Genomic DNA, 18,994 nt, shown 5'->3' on the forward strand with positions numbered 1-18,994 from the left:
CTGAATGAAAAAGCTCTGAGTGTCCTGATTTTTTTTTTTTTCAGTATTGAAAATAATACAGTGAGCAACCTGGGCATTCTGCTAGTCTACTATATTGCTAGAGATAAAAGGGGAAAAAGATTAATATGGAAGCCTAATGTGGAGTTAAGGAAAGGGAATTTTCTTTCAGAGTTTCCATACTCTATATACTTATATATATAGACATAGGCATATACATTATACATATATGAATCTACATGGAGGGTCTACATTTGTTTGTCATTTAATAAATACAAAATTTAAGATATAAGTTACATCTAACATATGTCCACACAGCTTCCAATAGTGAAAGTTGGACACTCAACACAAGGTAGCAGTATAAATTTAAAAAGTAAGAAAAATCTTAGATCATAAAGAAAATGACATTGCTAAAGTGAGATGTCTTTTCAAAATGCACTATTTTTAAGGAAGATTCAAATTTGATTTATACATAGTATTGATGGAAAGCAATCTCCAACAATTCAGTTAGTTCCTAGAGTGATTTGTGATCTAATCACATAAAAATCTTATATACAAGTATATACATATTATAAAATATTTTACTATAACTGATTTTCACGGAATTATTTTTTATATAATTTTAATATAGACTGCCATTTTTTAAATAAAAATGCAAAATATGAACTTTGATATAAGAGATTTTAAAGGTCATAGTTTATTTCACAAGATATATTTTGAATATAATTTCAAGCTTTTCTTTTATAAAATTATGCTGATAGAAAGTATTTATCTCAAAGTACACTGTATTATAAAAGGAATATATTATTATTTAGTTTGCTGCTCTTTTTCTTATGTTTTTAGCTTTCATAATTATGACTAGTTATTTCAGAAGTTGCCAGAATTTAACTACCCGTTTTGTTGCTAATGGCATAGAGATCTAACAGTCCATAGTTAACTTTGTTCTATCTAGAATATTTTTAAAGGATTTGCATAAAAGCCTAGTCAGACATTTCTTGCAGAATCAAAGATTGATTTTTAAACTTTAATTTAAAGAGAAATAGCTTAGTTAGAAAATGTATCCTGTTTAAACTCTCTGGAGATTTTATTACAATAATTATAGACTATTTTTTTTTTGTATATTCATCTCTAAAATTAAATTCTTTGTAATTAAGTGAAAGTGTTGTGCTATGGTGTTTTCTAACTGTAAAAACAATCAGGTTTCAAAGAATGAAGTACCTCATTAGAGCTAAAATTTAATGATCACCTGAGTATTTTTCCAACAAACTAATTTTGCTTTACAGTTATAACTTACCACATTTATTGTGATATCTTTATCACATAACGAAAAGCAAGTATTTATATGCTTATTGCTGACAAGTTGGAAAATGATCACGAGCTCTTAGTCCTACTGTGGAGATGTTCTAGAGGTCAGAGGAAAATGTACAGACTATGAAGAATTACAGTAAAACCAGTGAGAAATATCTGAGAAAAGAGAAGGCACTTTTAAACAATATTTTATTTATTTTTTGTCAGAGAGAGAGAGAACAAGTAGGCAGAGTGTCCGGCAGAGACAGAGAGAAAAAAAAAGGCTCCCTGCTGAGCAAGGAGCCTGATGCAGGACTCGATCACAGGCCCTGCTATCATGGCCTGAGCTGAAGGCAGCCTCTTAAGGGACTGAGCCACCCAGGCGTCCCAAGAGAAGGCAATTTGACACAATAAAGAAAGGAACTGGCAGGGGCGCCTGGGTGGCTCAGTGGGTTAAAGCCTCTGCCTTCAGCTCAGGTCATGATCCCAGGGTCCTAGGATCAAGCCCAGCATTGGGCTCTCTGCTCTGCCTGCTTCTCTCTCTGCCTGCCTCTCTGCCTACTTGTGATCTCTGTTTGTCAAATAAAAAAAAAAGAAAGAAAAAACAAAAAAAAAGGAACTGGCAGAGCTGAAAAGAGCCAGTCTCCAGAGTTGAGGGACAGATGAGGCAATGACCAGAAATTTGATTTTTTTTTCCTCAGATGCAGACACATTCTCCTGTACAAATTATTGTGTAGTCACCACTGCAGAACAGAAAATTATTATTACCAGAGCCATATTGTAGGTTACATCTGGGTGAGTCAAAATCCTAGTTACTCTGGATATGGAGTCAATGACTACAGGTAAAGGTAAGTCTGAGAGTATCCTTTTCATTCACTTTTCAACATTCTTCAGCTGAGTGACAACATAGGAGGAAAGCTTTCAGAAAGATGAAGAGAATAACCAGAAGGCAGAAAGAGATGTCTTAAAGGTCAAGTTTCTGATGTTCTCTAGGTACTTATTATTAACAAAAACAAAACAAAAGTAAACAAAATAACCTGATACCTTAATGAAAAATAAATTCATAGGCAAGAAACAAATTTTTTTCTTGTTCTAGTATGGTAATGTAAACTCAAAGAACACATTTTCCCAATTAATTAAAACTTAAAACTTCGGACAAAATAAAAGAAATGAGACTTAAATGTCAATCAAAGCTGGCAGACTTTGGAAGGTTGTTAACTTAGAGAAGTAATTCTCAGTGGGAAGTTTTCTTTTTTTTTTTTTTTTTTTTTAATAATGTGTCGTGGGCTCCACTCTAATGGTTCTTCTTTTAAAAAGAGATTTATTGAGGTAAGATTGATATACAAAGAAATGCACGTACTTAGTGAGTATAATTTGATGAGTCGGAAATATGTAAATAACCATAATACTATCACCACAATCAAGATACTAAACATACCCAAAACTTCCCATAGTTTCCTATTTATTTTGTTTTTTTTTGTTTATTTGTTTTTAGGTAAGAATACTTGAGATGTATACTCAGATTTTGAAGTGTGCAATCCCATATTGCTAACTATAGGCACAATGTTGTTCAACAGACCCTCTTACATAGCTAAAGCTTTATACCATTTGAGTAATAGCTCCTTGTTCCCCCTACCCCCAGCATACGGAAACCAGAATTATACCTCTCCTTCCAAAAGTTTAATTTCTTTAGATATCTCAAATAAGAATCTGTCTTTCGTGTCAGTTTATTTCACTTAAACTAATGTCCTCCAGATTCATTCATGTTGTTGAAAATGGCAGGATTTCCTTCTTTTCTTAAGGCCGAATCATACTGCGTTGTATGTATGTATATACCAAATTATCTTTATCCATTTGTCTGTCAATAGATATAAGTTATTTCTATATCTTGGCTATTGTGAATAGTGCTGCAGCGAACATAGGGATGCAGATATTTTTTGAGATTCTAGTTTCCAATTTTTTGAATATATACTCAGGAGTGAGATTGTTGTTAGTTCTATTTTTAATTTTTAAGAAATATCTATATTTGTTTTCTATAACTGCTGCACCATTTTACATTCTCATCAACAGTATACAAGACTACCAAGTTCTCCACAATCTTTTGAATATTTCTTGTCTTTTGTTCTTTTAATAATACCTGTCTAAACAGATGTGAAATATGATATCATTGTTTTGATTTGCATTTTTCTGATAATTAATGATGCTGGATGTCTTGTAATACTCCTATTTGTCATTTGTATGGTTTTTTGGGAATACACTGTACACTGAAAACTACAATGTACACTGAAAACTACAAGACATTGGCGAAAGGAATTAAGGAAACACAAGTAAATGTATATATAGCCCATGTTCACAGGTTGAAAGGGTTACTATTGTTAAAATTAATATAGCCCATACTGCCCACTGTGATCTACAGATTTAATCCTATTCCTCTATTCCTATCAAAGCCCTAATGGTGTTTTTTGTTAAAAACAAAACAAAACAAAACAAAAACAAAACAAAAAAACCTTCTGTTTCTTTGTTTATTAGAACAGAAAATAATAATACTTAAATTCATACAGAAACATGAAAATCCCAGAATAGTGAAAGTGATCTGGAGTAAGAAGAAAAAAGCTGGAGACATCATACTTTCTGCTTTCAAAATATATAGATACAGTTACAGAAATTAAAACAGTATAAGGCTGGCATAAAGATAGCACATAAACCAATACAACTGAATTGAAAACCCAGACATAAACCCATACATATAAAATCAAATGATCTTTGGCAATGGTATCAAGAATACACAACAGGGTAAGAAAACTCTCTTCAACAAGTCATGCTGGGAAAACTGAATATATACATGCAAAATAAGAATAGTAATGAAAAATTGGATCCATACCTTATACCATGCATAAAAACCAACTCAAAATAGATTGAAGACTTAATTGTAAGACCTGAAACTCAAACTTCTAGAAGAAAACACAGTGAAAAATCCTCTTGTCCTTAATTTGCAATGATTTCTTGGATATAACATACAAGCATCAAAAAGTAAAAATAAACAAGTAGGATTACATTGACCCAAAACCCAACTATATATCAAAAGAAATAATCAACAGAATGCAAAAGCAACCTATAGAATGGGAGAAAATATTGCCAAACTATATATTTGATAAGGAGTCAGTTACCAAAATGTATCAAAGTTTCTTAATGCAAACAAAACAAAAACAGAAAATTAACAAATAGGCAAAGGATTTGAAGAATAATTTCCATTTTATTTTAGACTTCTTGTTTTTCTGATAGGATAGGTATCAATTTCAGTAGCATGGGGGAGTTGGCAGACTAGATACAGAAACTAAAATATAAACCTGTCATTCTGAATAAGGATCAGAAAGCATATTGGGCTGAAAAGTATTGGAAGAATTTTAGAAGAATCCTTGGGGAAAATGTTCTCCAATTTTGTGTATGGACACACACAAATCTTATCTTCACCCCTGAGACACCTGAGGCACAGAATAGACCCCAAGGCAATATGGCAAAGGCTTTAAGAACTGAAATGATATTTGAATCACCTGCATGTAAGTCATGCATAGAATAGAGCCAAACCAGTATAGCAAAGGCTTGCCTGACTGAACTGAGATTATAACCATGGCCAACAGAAAGGCAAAGCTTATGGTCAGAAGTTCACTATGTATATAGACTGCTAAAATCAAAGCAACATAATTTTCCGACATATTTTGATAATACCTAGGACGTACACAACATAATGAAAGTATCCTGGATATTATACAGAATTACACGATGATGGACTAGGAAAGTGTAACCAGTTATCAAGGAAACAAAGAAACAGTCAACAAGACTCAAATCATGATGACCCAAATGCTGTAATTATCAGCAAAGAATTTAAATCAGTTGCTATAACTATTTTTTTTAAAGATTTTTATTTATTTATTTGGCAGGCAGAGATCACAAGTAGGCAGAGAGGCAGACAGAGGGAGAGGGGGAAGCAGGCTCCCCGCTGAGCAGAGAGCCCAGTGTGGGGCTCTATCCCAGGATTCTGAGATCATGACCTGAGCCAAAGGCAGAGGCTTAACCTGCTGAGCCACCCAGGTGCTATATTTATTTTCTATAACTATTTTCAAAGAAGTAATGAAAACACCTTGAAATGAATGAAAAAAAAAAAAACTGAAACTATTTTTTAAATTGAAATGGAAATTTAAAAACTGAAAAATGCAAAATCTGAAGAAAATTAAAAAAAAAAAAAGACTCTCTTGATGGGCCAAATAACTGAATGGAGATAACAGATAAAGAAGTCAGTGAAGTTGAGGATAAAAAGTGATTAAGGAAAAATTAGCAAAGCCCAAGGGGTTATTGACAACAACAAAACATCTAACATCTATAAAATTAGAGTTTTATAGCATTTTTTTAGACATTGCACTCAGACTGCTACAACACCAACATAAATAGAACAATCTTGGAAGTATCTAGGAGAAAAATAAATGCAACACACAATTGAATAACAAGTTGAAGGACTTTAGATTTCTCATAGAATCCATAGAAACCAGAAAAACCATTAAAAATGCTTTTAGGATATGGAAAGAAATACAAACAACAGCCATAAATCCAGAGTTCCATTTTCAGTAAAAATATTTTTCAAGAATGAGGGCGATGTACATAAGCTTAAAGAGAACTCAGAGAAGAGAAATTGTTATCAGCACATGTAAAGGTAAAAGGATATTTTGAAATTTAAAGGAAATCATTAAAAAAAGGAGGATATGGATCTCAGAATTGAAAAAAGAGCAAATGAATTGGTAAATAAGTGAATGAATCCTAAAAGCTATTTTTTCTCTTAAGTACTTTAAAGTGTATATGATTATTAATTAAAAATATAACATCATCTGAGGGGTTATCAATATATTTAAATATTACATATTTGGAAACTATTACAGTTTTAGTGAAGGTAGTGGGAAGGGGTGATTTGATTGTGTTTCTATACCTTACATGAAGTAGTAAAATATGTATCCTAAGTAGACTGTGAAAAGTTTGAAAAGTTAGATATGTATGTTGTAATACTTAAAGCAATTATTAAAAAAATACAAAGAAATGACAACAAAAATCAATAGATAAAATAAAATACTAAAAATACTTAAATACTTAGAGAAACAGAATATGAGAAACAAATGATCAAAACAGAGAGAAATAAATAGTAATAAAAATGGTAAACCCAAATATAATCATACTGATAACTATATTGAATATTAGTTATTAAAAACTTTAATTTTTGTAGAGCAGTTTTAGTTTCCTAACAAAGTTGAGAAGATGTAGAGATTTCAAATATACCCCGTCTCCACGCCATGCATAGCCTTTTCTATTATGAACATAGCGCATCAACAATGTAGTAAAACTGTTACAATTGATTAATCTACATTTACACATAATAATCACCCAAAGTATATAATTTATATAGGGTTAACTCTTGGTGTTGTTTATTTTATGGGTTTAGACATCTGTACAATAGTGTGTGCCCATCATTACAGTATAATACAGAGTTTCACTGAGCTAAAAATCCTGTGTTCTGCTTACTCATCCTCCCTCCCCCACAACCTCTGGCAACCATTGATCTGTTTATTGTCTCTATAGGTTTGTCTTTTCCAGAATGTGATATAGTTGGAATCAAAGAGTATGCGGCCTTTTCAGGTTGGCTCCCATCACTTAGTAATATACATGTAAGGTTCTTTCATATGTTTTTGTTGTTTGATAGCTCATTTTTTTAATGCTGAGTAATATTTCATCTGGATATGCCACAATTTATCCATTTACCTTCTGAAGAATATCTTGATAGCTTCAAAGTTTGGATTATAAATAAAGCTGCTCTAAACCTCTGGACACAGCTTTTGATGTTATCCATGTTCAGAATTTTGGACTTTGTAATAAATATTTAGCAAAATGTTAACTTTATAGATTTTTTAAAAATTTTAGATTTTTTAGATTTGAAATAAAAACAGATTGACTAAATGAATAAAAAGCATGACTTAATTATAATTTATTTAATTAATGTGGAGAAATTGGAACTCTTGTATTTTCTGGTGGGAATGTAAAATGGAGACTAGTTTGGCATATTCTCAAGATAACAGCAAAGTGCTACAGTGTTTCTCAGCAGCTGTTCTAGGAAAATCTAAGGGAAATGCAAATATATCCACACAAAAACATTAATGTTCATACCATCATTATTCATAACAGCCAAAATGGAAACAATCAAAACTTCCTTCAGCTGATAAATAGGTAAATACAATTGACATTTTAATACAGCACATGCGTGTAAACCTGGTGATTCACAGACCTGGGGATAAAAATATATGTATATAAAAAATATATGTTTATAAAAAATAAAAAAATAAGAATACAGCACATGCAGCAATAAGGATGAACTCTAGAAGCTTTATTCTAAATGAAAAAAATCCACTCATAAAATATCACATCTCTACAATCCCACTTTTCTGAAATACCCCATATAAGTAAGTCTATAGAGACAGAAAGCATATTAGTGGGTGCCTGGGGCTTACACAGAGGGGAGGTTGCAGAATTGGTGGAGTGACTGATATTGGGCACAGAGTTTTTGACATGATAAAATGTTCTGAAATTGTAGTGATAGGACACAACTCTGTGAATGCACTAAAAGCCATTGCATGTACAGTCTAAATTGATGAATTGCATGGTGTATGAATTATATGTTAATATCTGTTTAAAAAATAAACGCACTGAAAGCAAACAATAAAAACTTGAAGTGCAGAGGGCGCTTGGCTGGCTCATCAGAAGAACATGGGATTCTTGCTCTCAGGATCATGAGTTTGAGCCCCACATTGGGTGTAGAGATTACTTAAATATAAATAAGTAAATAAACTTAAAAAACGTTGAAGTTTCTGTGACATAAATTATTTGGTCTACTTAATGACAATCTGATATGACTATTGGCAAACTAGACTCCATGCAATAACTTAGGAGATCTGCAAAATAATAGTAGTTCATGCTTGGTATGAGGGACTTTGCATTTATACTTCAATGGAAACTCACAGTTCCAAACATCAATATTCCTTATTAACTTTTGGAAGACGATTGAGTTTTAGATGTGCTATCATTCATATTATGACTTTTTTGTCACTGATTTCCCAGGGCTATCTATATAATAAGTGGTACTCAAATCCTAGTTTTATCAATATTAAGGCATTTCCTGAATGAGTAAATATATATTTACACTTCATAATTTCCTTTGTTGTAATTTAAAATACAGGAACATTGAGTTGAACTGAAACTAGATCCTCTTTATCAGGCTTCACAGGGGAGGTATATAAATTATGTGTATAGCACCTTTGACAGCAGTAATTTTTTTTCAATAATTTAGTGTAGCATACTAGTTTAAGAAGCAGCATATTTATTGCTAGACATCTCCAAATATTTAATTTCTCCTTATGTTGAAGCAACTACGGTCCTATAAATCTCATACAAGCAGCTCCCTTCTGCTATCTAAAGCAAAAATTACATGTATACTCTCAGTTCTACAGTAGGTAAATAAAATGTCTGTCCTTATTTTTTCTATTTTCTAGAGTAAATGCATCACTCAAAAATATTACTCATATAAAGTGTTTTTATACACCTAAATATCAATTTAAAATCCCCATGGACTACAGTCATTTATTTATTCATTCTTGCACTTACTAAGTAATCTATCTATCTCTCCAACTATGATTTCCTCCTAATAGCCAGCCATCATACATGCATTGACAGAGCTTCAACAAAAATCCAGGTTAACTGAGTAACTACACTAATTAAAGGGAGTTCAAGATATGTGATCCACAGTAATTTTTCCTTTAAGAAAAGAGGCTGCTTTATAAGTGATTTCTGGTCTTATTGCTTTCCTTGGAATATTTTGACATTGACATTCAAATGTTTATCAACTTCTAATTGTGAGTAATTATATGATTAAGAGTTAACATGCATTTATAAATGAGACATCTAGAAAGTTTGAGCCAAATATAAAAATAGAGACAAAGATGATACATTTATAACAGATTTAATGATCATTTATAATAAATTAATAAAGTCATATAATTGGCATAAAGAAAAAACATAAATACCTATGAATTTATCTTGAAAAATATCCCTCTCTTGATATCTGTGTAGTCTATGCTTCTGTTGTTTACATATTTGTTAAGACTTAGTTTTATTTTTCTTCACTTTAAGGTTGGAAGATTTCAACAACTATAACACATAGAAGATATAAGAATAAAAGATTTAGATAGAACAAATATAAAAAATAGGAAAATAAGTCTCATAAATTTCTATGTTTCTATTACTAAGCTTTAATAATAATCAATTCATGGTTAATAAATATAGTTTTATACATACCTAGCCCACTAAACCTCCAATATCATATTGTTTCACCTATAAGGATTTTAGTGTGTGTTTCTAAAAGCTAAGAACCTTAAAAATGTAACCACAGTAACACTGTCATAATTAAAAATAATAATACATTTTATATCATAAAATATTTTATACTCAAATACACATGCAAATGTGCTTGTAAAATATTTTCCTGTTTTTGAATTTATGATTTTTTAAAATTTGAATCAGGTTCAAAATTAAATCTGAAATTGCTCTTGGATAATAAGTCTCTTTAGGCTCTTGTAATACACAGCTTCCTCCTCTCTCATTTTTCTTTTACTTGTAATTTATTTGATGAAGAAGCTAGGCTGTTTCTCATATAGTGTTACCATGACCACAACCTCTTGTTTCTCTAAGTTTACATGAATTGCAACTGATCAATATTTGATTTTGATATAGGAAGGCATATAGTTATTGTGATTTATATAATTAAACTGTATTTAATGTGCACATGTGATTATAAGTATTTTATTTAAGACACATTTGAATTGTGATTCAGTGTCCAAAATTGATTCTTCAACTGAAATAATTATACTTTGTCCTTGAATATTTTTCTGTAGATCTGTGGCTTCTAGTTATTTAGAAAGAAAGAAAAGAAAGAGAAAAAAAAAAAAAAAGAACACATACTTTGGGGGGAAAAAGGATTCCTGAAGACATAGCAGCTGGATTTAAATTCCCTTTTGAGGGCGCCTGGGTGGCTCAGTGGGTTAAGCTGCTGCCTTCGGCTCAGGTCATGATCTCAGGGTCCTGGGATCAAGGCCCGCATCGGGCTCTCTGCTCAGCAGGGAGCCTGCTTCCCTCTCTCTCTCTCTACCTGCCTCTCCATCTACTTGTGATTTCTCTCTGTCAAATAAATAAATAAAATCTTTAAAAATAAATAAATAAATAAATTCCCTTTTGAGTGATATATTATAATAATTTAAGTATATGTACATTTACTCATTTTTTAATTAAGCATCACTCAAGCAAATAGATACATTATACTCTCTACTGTCTAATTATCAATAGTTAGACACTTAAATAAATTGTTTATAAAATAATCTCCCTGATTTAACCTGAAATGATTCACAGTAGCCAATAAAATTTGGAGAAATTCTTTTTTTTTAATCTTTTTTTTAATTAAATTTATTTATTTTCAGCATAACAGTATTCATTATTTTTTCACCCCACCCAGTGCTCCATGCAATCCGTGCCCTCAATAATACCCACCACCTGGTACCCCAACCTTCCACCTCCACCGCCACTTCAAACCCTTCAGATTGCTTTTCAGAGTCCATAGTCTCTCATGATTCACCTCCCCTTCCAATTTCCCCCAAATCCCTTCTCCTCTGTAACTCCCCATGTCCTCCAGGCTATTTGTTATGCTCCACAAATAAGTGAAACCATATGATAATTGACTTTCTCTGCTTGACTTATTTCACTCAGCATAATCTCTTTGTAATTCTATTCATAGTATGAAAATACAATCAGTTCAAGGGAAAATTAAGAAATTCAGTTGAGGGGCGCCTGGGTGGCTCAGTGGGTTAAAGCCTCTGCCTTCTGCTCGGGTCATGATCCCAGGGTCCTGGGATCGAGCCCCACATCGGGCTCTCTGCTAAGCAGGGAACCTGCTTCCTCCTCTCTCTCTGCCTTGTGATCTGTCAAATAAATTTAAAAAAATTAAAAAAAAAAAAAAAGAAATTCAGTTGAAATGGTGCCTGGGTAACTAAGTTGGTTAAGTATCTGACTCTTGATTTTAGTTCTGGTCCTGATCTCAGAGTCATGATCTCAGTGTTGTGAGATCAAACCCCATCAGGGTTGAGGAGCCTGCTAAAGATTCTCTCTCTCTCTCCCTCTGCCTCTCCCCCCAAACCCTCTCTCCCTCTTAAAAAAAAAAAAAAAAAAAAAAAAAGTTACATTGAAGATCCTTCTTTATACTGATCTTCATTCTGTCAAATGATAGGTAAACATACTATCATTATTATTAATTACATGAAATACATTATAGCAACATTAGAAAGAAAATAAAAATAAATATCCTTTGGTTCCACTCCATGGTCAATCAAAGCTTTCTTCCAAATTTTCTTTTAGTTTTTTTATACATGTAAAATACTAATTATGTATTACCTCAAACTTGGCAAATCTGGATTTCTGTAGTCTGCATTTTTAAATTAATATTATATCATTAGTAGGGTTGACAGTATAGCTGTAACTAAGAGCTTTGAATTCAGGATTAAAAATATGATCTTGTGGCTTAAAACTTCTGGATGTGGAGTTTCTCATTGAAAAATAAAAATATTATCTTATAGTAAACTACTAAACTATACATAATGGATGAGGTAAATATTGGATGAAAATAAGCACTAAGTAAATTATAGCTTCTAAAATACTATTATGTTTATTTTATTATTATGTTTATTGTTATCAAAATCAAAAGTTGCGAAAAAATTATTTTGAATGAGTTAATATACTACACTATGCTTAATCATGCCCCTTAATCAACCCTGTTTGTTTTTTTTTTTTTGTTTTGTTTTGTTTTGTTTTTTAAGATTGGATCTCTAAGTAATCTCTTTACCCAACACAGGGCTTGAACCTACAGCCCCAGGATCAAATTCTGTAATAAATCCTTTTTAACCTTCTCTCACTGAAACACCCAATGTAGCATCTTAGTCAACAAGTTTTGACAAATTAACAAACCCACCTTTGTTGAACTACCTGTGTCCTTGTGGGTTTTGGCCAAAATGTATTGACAGAGTCCTCTGAACTGCATTGTCCATCGGGGCAGCGCTTGCTATATCCTTGGTATCTTCTCTGAACCATTCTTTTGTGTGTAGCCAAATTGAAAAATCATAAAGTCATAATCTCCCTTGAGTGCACCACTTCCTCTGCAGCTCCTTCAAATGTTGACAGGATTTTCTTCCTCCGTATTCATGTCAGTGAGTTTCGAGTTGAAAAGTTATCTCATTGCTCCATATTGTTACTTGCAGACAATTCTTCCCGCCTCCATTATTCTCCTCCAGCCACGTATTTATCACATCCACTATACCTCATTGTTACCACTAACTGCTAAACCCTGAATCCTCCTATACTCCTTACAAAATTTTCATTTTCTGGGTCACTGACACTATTTGCAATATTTCTGTCTTCAGTTTTTAGCTACTTCCATACTTACATGAATGGTTTCCCTCAAAACTGCGGTCTCTCAGTCCCTCAAATGTCTCTTTTCCATGAATTTTGTTTTCTATGTATCTCAGCTTCTTGCTCCCAGGATCATGATCTAGACCTTATTATTACTATAATGTCAACTTCAGGCACTCTGCTCCCAGAACACTGTCTTTTATCTTTCTAGTCATTGTCTGTAGTACGGCACCACTCTCAAACTATACTGGACTGTGGTTGGAGAAAACAGATGACCAAACTGAATATTCTCAGATTAATGCAATGGCCAAGAACTTCAAGTGGACTCTTCATGCTGCTAGACAGTCATCATATATAGTCTTTTTTTTTTTTTTTAGGATTTTATTTATTTATTTGACAGAGATTACAAGTAGGCAGAGAGGCAGGCAGAGAGAGAGGAGGGGAAGCAGTTTCCCTGCTGAGCAGAGAGCCTGATGTGGGGCTCGATCCCAGCACCCTGGGATCATGACCTGAGCCGAAGGCAAAGGCTTTAACCCACTGAGCCACCCAGGCGCCCCTATCATATATAGACTTAAACCATCCTCACTCCAACTTCCTAGATAATTATTTTGCACTTCCTTTTTTTCCTAAGACTGTAAACACCTTTCCCCCATACTCACCTCCAGCTGATGCTGTTCTTTTAGTTACTAAAACAATGGAAAGAATCAGAGGCAGTCTTCAAAGACCCTGTGTGTGTGTGTGTGTGTGTGTGTGTGTGTGTGTGTGTGTGTGTGTTTCCTTTGTAATAAATGGCCACAAACTTAGTGCCATAAAGCAGCAAACATATTGTCTTACAGGCCCTGTGGCTCAGAAATCTGGTCATGGTTTAGCTGCATGATCTGCTTCAGGGTCTCTCACAAGGCTATGCTTGTGTCAGCCAGTGCTGAGGTATCATCTGAGGCTTTTTTGGGGAGAGATCCACCTCCAAGCTCACATGGTTGTCGACAGGGTTCAGTTTCTCAAGAATTCTCAGCTTGAGGGTCTCAGTTCCTTGCTAGCTGTCAATCTGAGGCCGCCTTCAACTTTTCACCTGGGCCTTACTATGTGATGGCTGATGTAATCAAAACCAGCAAAAGAGAGAATCAATGTTTTACCAGCAAGACAAAACTGAACAATCTTACGGAATCTTACAATCATGGAAGTGACATCCCGTTATCTTTGCTACATTTTATTGATGAAAAGTAAATCACAAGTTGTTCCTACATCTATTAAGGAACATTATATAAGGCCATAGATCTCAGACAGCAATTATATTTGTGGGCTATGACAGTTTATTTGTTACTAATCACAAACATCATTTCTACCTACCCATGAGAAGCTATACTCCTCTTCCAAAAATTTTCTTTATTTCTTTTTCCAGCTATCAAACCATTTATGTTCTCCATTTTACAATAAAACTTGAAATTTTTATCTTTACTTACTGTCTCTAATGTTTCCCTTCATTTTCTTTTAAACCCATTCTAATTACGATTACACTCAATTCTACAGTGAATTTGCCCCCCATCAAAGTCATCTATTATCCACACGCTGCTAAATTCAATGGTAAATTTTAATTCCTCATTTTATTGATTCAGCAACAGTATTTGATATGGTAGATGGTCAGCTTCCCCGAAACATTTTTAAAAACAGTCTTAAGATTTCATATACTCTTGGCTTTTCTCCTTTCTCACCAAATATTCCTTCCCAGTCTCTCCTGGTATTTTCTCTCCTCCAACCTTACATTGTTCATCTGTAGCAAAATCTTTATGCTGTTATTTACAACTCGTTCCCTCTTCTTGTCATCTGAGGTTATGATATTAATAATGCCAAGTATGCGCTTAGGTCTCCCATATAATCTTTATAGTCTAAATTACTCTTTTGAAAAGCAGACTTGGTTATTCAACAGCTTACTTAGCATCATCATTTGCATACCTAATAGAGATTTTTAAACTCTCTGTGTCTGAGACTGCAGTCTTGATCTCTTCACCCTACCTCATTCTAAAAATCAGCCAGCTCCCCCACCTGAATGGAAAGCAAATAATTTTTGCAGTCATTCTTTGAGTTCTAGATCTGTCCCATTCCTTCTTACCCTATATCCAATCATTTAGAAAATCCTAGTGGTCCTGGGTGCCAGACTGGCTCATTTGGAAGAGCTTGTGACTCTTGATCTCAGGACTGTCAGTTTGAGCCCCACACTGGGTGTAGAAATTACTAAAATAAATAAATAACTTAAAAAAAAAAAGAAAATCCTATTTGCCCTACTTTCAAAATTTGGACATTTTCACCATCTCTACTGCAATCTTCCTGGCTTATGCTATTACCATCTTTGATCTAGATTAATTCACTGGCTTTATAACTGTTTCCCCTTTCATATTTACAGCCTGACATGGCCTAGAGAATGTGCCTTTAATATATAAAGCAGATCATACTGCTTTTAAAAGCAGTGCAAGTGTTGCCTGTTCCACTCAGAGTAAAAACCAATGTCTTCAGAATGCCTCGGAGATCTCACATCTTGCCTTTTGTCTCACAGGTATGATACATAATAATCTCTTCTTATTCTATAAGCTCTGGTGATACTGAACCTCCTGGTTATTCCTAGAGAAAACCTTAGTGCCTTTGCATTGACTGATGCCTCCATTTGGAATATTTCTCTCCCAATATTTACCTGGCTCACTTTCAAGACTTTCTTCAAATCTCAATTTCTCAGCAAGGCCTATCCCTGTCAGTCTGTTTAATATTGCAACCTGCTTCCAGGTCTGCTGACGTACATGAGCTGCCTTCCTCTATATTATCTTCCCCCCAGTAGAATTTACAACCTTCTAACACAGTATCTAATTTACTTATTATGTTTACTCCATGACTCCACCCAAAAGAATATTAGCTCTAAGAGAGCAGATGGTTTTCTTTTTTGATCACTTATGTTTTGCAAGCACCTGATATGGTACTGGACACATAGTAGTCATTCAAAAATACGTCCGTCCATTGAATGAACAAATAAATGAGCAAATGCATGAACCATTTTTGAGTAATGAGATTAGATTCTCTGAATTAAATGTGAAGTACTCTTGTCCTCCGATTTCACAGAAAAGGCAAGGATTATCAAAAGACCAAGTTGCTCCCACCCCCAACTTCACTCATCTGGGAATTAAGTGATCCTAAAGTATTTCCTACACTTCACTTTTAAGAAAAGCCCTCACCATTAAAGGAGATTTATTTTGACTTAAATTAAAAAAAAAAAAAAAGGAAAAACTGAAACAAGTTTTGCCTATATTTTCCATTCAGCTAAGGTAGACTTTAACAAATAGATATTATCCTAAGAACTATTTAAATGCATGTGCAGTGAAATCTGATCTTATACTAGGTTCCTGGGAAAACAAATCTAAGTAGAATGGTAGAATGAAGATGTGCCCTTCATTGTGGAGTACAGTCTTGGTGAGACAAAGGAAGAAGAGAAGCAAATATAAAATAACAACAAGTACAGCTGTGTTTTACAGGAGGTCTTTTCATATCACCTACTGTTTTATGGAATAGTATGTTCAGAGTAGAAAGAAAGCATAAGTATCTATTTTCTCTCATCTCCTATCATTCAAAGTTTACCCCACAGGGTGCCAATCTAGGCACTGGGGCATTCTGCTTTTTTGGTTAGTTGCCACGGAAACCACACCTCAAGACAGCCGTGGTTAAGTCTCTGAGGCTTGTGCCAGGAACACTCAGCCTCTTGCTTTGTCTTTTAGTCTTGCAGGCCATGTTGGGGAGGTGTATGTGGGATCAGTTTGCTGAAATGTACAGTGAGTGAACACTTCAGGGTCCCCACCTTCAGTGACAAAAAAGAGGCAGAAAGCACATACCAAGGAATGGCCACTTGTTTCCATATCTGATTTGAAGGAAAAGTGTCAGGTGTTGTAGCAGACCTCAAGACACTGCCACAACTGTAAGACCACTGTCATGTATTGATGATGAAACTCAAAACATTCCATCTGCAGCCTGTAAAAATTCTTCAGGTCCAGGCAGTCATCCTGGCAGATCATCAGTAGCATTGAGCAGAAAATCATTGCTATGTAAATCCAGAGAACTACTAGAAAGGATCCAGTGCATTTCATCAACTAAAAGTTTCCACTCTCATTCTCATAATTCTCTCTGAGGGCCTGGGCTGGCTATAGGACATTTAATTATTTTGAACAGGTTTATATTTAGATATCTATATTAATTTTGTCAATTCTTTCAATACTTCTTAGAGTACTCTGTCACTTTGGTTTAGATAACAATGAAAATATTATTGAAGAATTGTCAAGTTCATGTGCAACAAATACCAGAGTTACCTTAACCAGATTACCTTATTTCCTCAATTCTAAGTTCACACTCTTGGAAAAATTATCAAATTAGGCAAAAATGAGATGAAGATCCTGTACAAGGTATTGAACTCAGTATAAAATATATTTCATGTAGTTGAGGCACCTGGGTGGCTCAGTCATTAAGTGGAGCCTTTAGCTCAGCTGATGATCCCAGGGTCCTGGGATCGAGGTGCACATCGAGCTCCCTGCTTGGAGGGAAGCTTGCTTCTCCCTCTCCCACTCCGACTGTGTTCCCTCTCTTGCTGTGTGTGTCTCTCTCTGTCAAATAAATAAATAAAATCTTTAAATAATATAAAATAAAACACATTTCATGTGGTTTATATCTTAAAACTGATTTATAGCCCTTTAGAATTATTGTACTCCTACATACATTATGAATTCTTATGGTTTTTTTTTATTTTTTATTTTTTATAAACATATATTTTTATCCCCAGGGGTACAGGTCTGTGAATCACCAGGTTTACACACTTCACAGCACTCACCAAATCACATACCCTCCCCAATGTCCATAATCCCACCCCCTTCTCCCAAACCCCCTCCCCCCGGCAACCCTCAGTTTGTTTTGTGAGATTAAGAGTCACTTATGGTTTGTCTCCCTCCCAATCCCATCTTGTTTCATTTATTCTTCTTCTACCCACTTAAGCCTCCATGTTGCATCACCCCTTCCTCATATCAGGGAGATCATATGATAGTTGTCTTTCTCTGCTTGACTTATTTCGCTAAGCATGATATGCTCTAGTTCCATCCATGTTGTTGCAAATGGCAAGATTTCATTTCTTTTGATGGCTGCATAGTATTCCATTGTGTATATATACCACATCTTCTTGATCCATTCATCTGTTGATGGACATCTAGGTTCTTTCCATAGTTTGGCTATTGTGGACATTGCTGCTATAAACATTCGAGTACACGTGCCCCTTTGGATCACTACGTTTGTATCTTTAGGGTAAATACCCAATAGTGCAATTGCTGGGTCATAGGGCAGTTCTATTTTCAACATTTTGAGGAACCTCCATGCTGTTTTCCAGAGTGGCTGCACCAGCTTGCATTCCCACCAACAGTGTAGGAGGGTTCCCCTTTCTCCGCATCCTCGCCAGCATCTGTCATTTCCTCACTTGTTGATTTTAGCCATTCTGACTGGTGTGAGGTGATATCTCATTGTGGTTTTGATTTGTATTTCCCTGATGCCGAGTGATATGGAGCACTTTTTCATGTGTCTGTTCGCCATCTGGATGTCTTCTTTGCAGAAATGAATTCTTATGTTTTGTTGCCCCAGTTGCACTAGAATCTTTGATTTTGTGCTTCCTGGTATCCATGCATAAATTCTGCAAAATTTGATGGTGCTTCTCAATGTAATTATGATTTGGAAATGCTAAAATTCATGGTTCTTCTTTGGCATTTGCCTACCCTAGGCCACTGCTTAACTCTGGACCTCCAGTTTTCGTTTGTTTACCATTCTTTAATGTGGTTTCTATGAAAAATATGCCTGTTAGAAATATAAAAATTGGTAATTTTTTTGAAGTTTATCATCTACTATAGGAGACAGAGAAGAGAATAAACTTAATAAAAGTGCTAAGTATATTCATGAAAGCATGTGTAGAGTGCCTTAGAAGGAGGTGTTCAGTCCTGATGAGTGCAGTGAGGAAAATTGTCCTTCAATTTTGCTAAGTTGAGTTGCTCAATTCATACCCCTAATTTCTAAAGAATCATTTCGCTGCTTCTCTCCTCAAAACCTAAACACCACTTTCTCCTTCCACATTTTCTGCTGAGAATTTAGCTCCATATATCACAGAGAAAATCCACAG

General features: G+C 34.3%; 1 protein-coding gene across 1 annotated transcript in view; it reads left to right on the top strand.

Annotated features, from left to right (window-relative positions):
* LOC131807807 (serpin B6-like) overlaps positions 1–18,994 on the top strand; it is a 74,447-nt gene that overhangs the window by 38,605 nt on the left and 16,848 nt on the right.

Source organism: Mustela lutreola, chromosome 1, assembly GCF_030435805.1.
Source record: "Mustela lutreola isolate mMusLut2 chromosome 1, mMusLut2.pri, whole genome shotgun sequence".
Classification (NCBI taxonomy): domain Eukaryota; kingdom Metazoa; phylum Chordata; class Mammalia; order Carnivora; family Mustelidae; genus Mustela; species Mustela lutreola.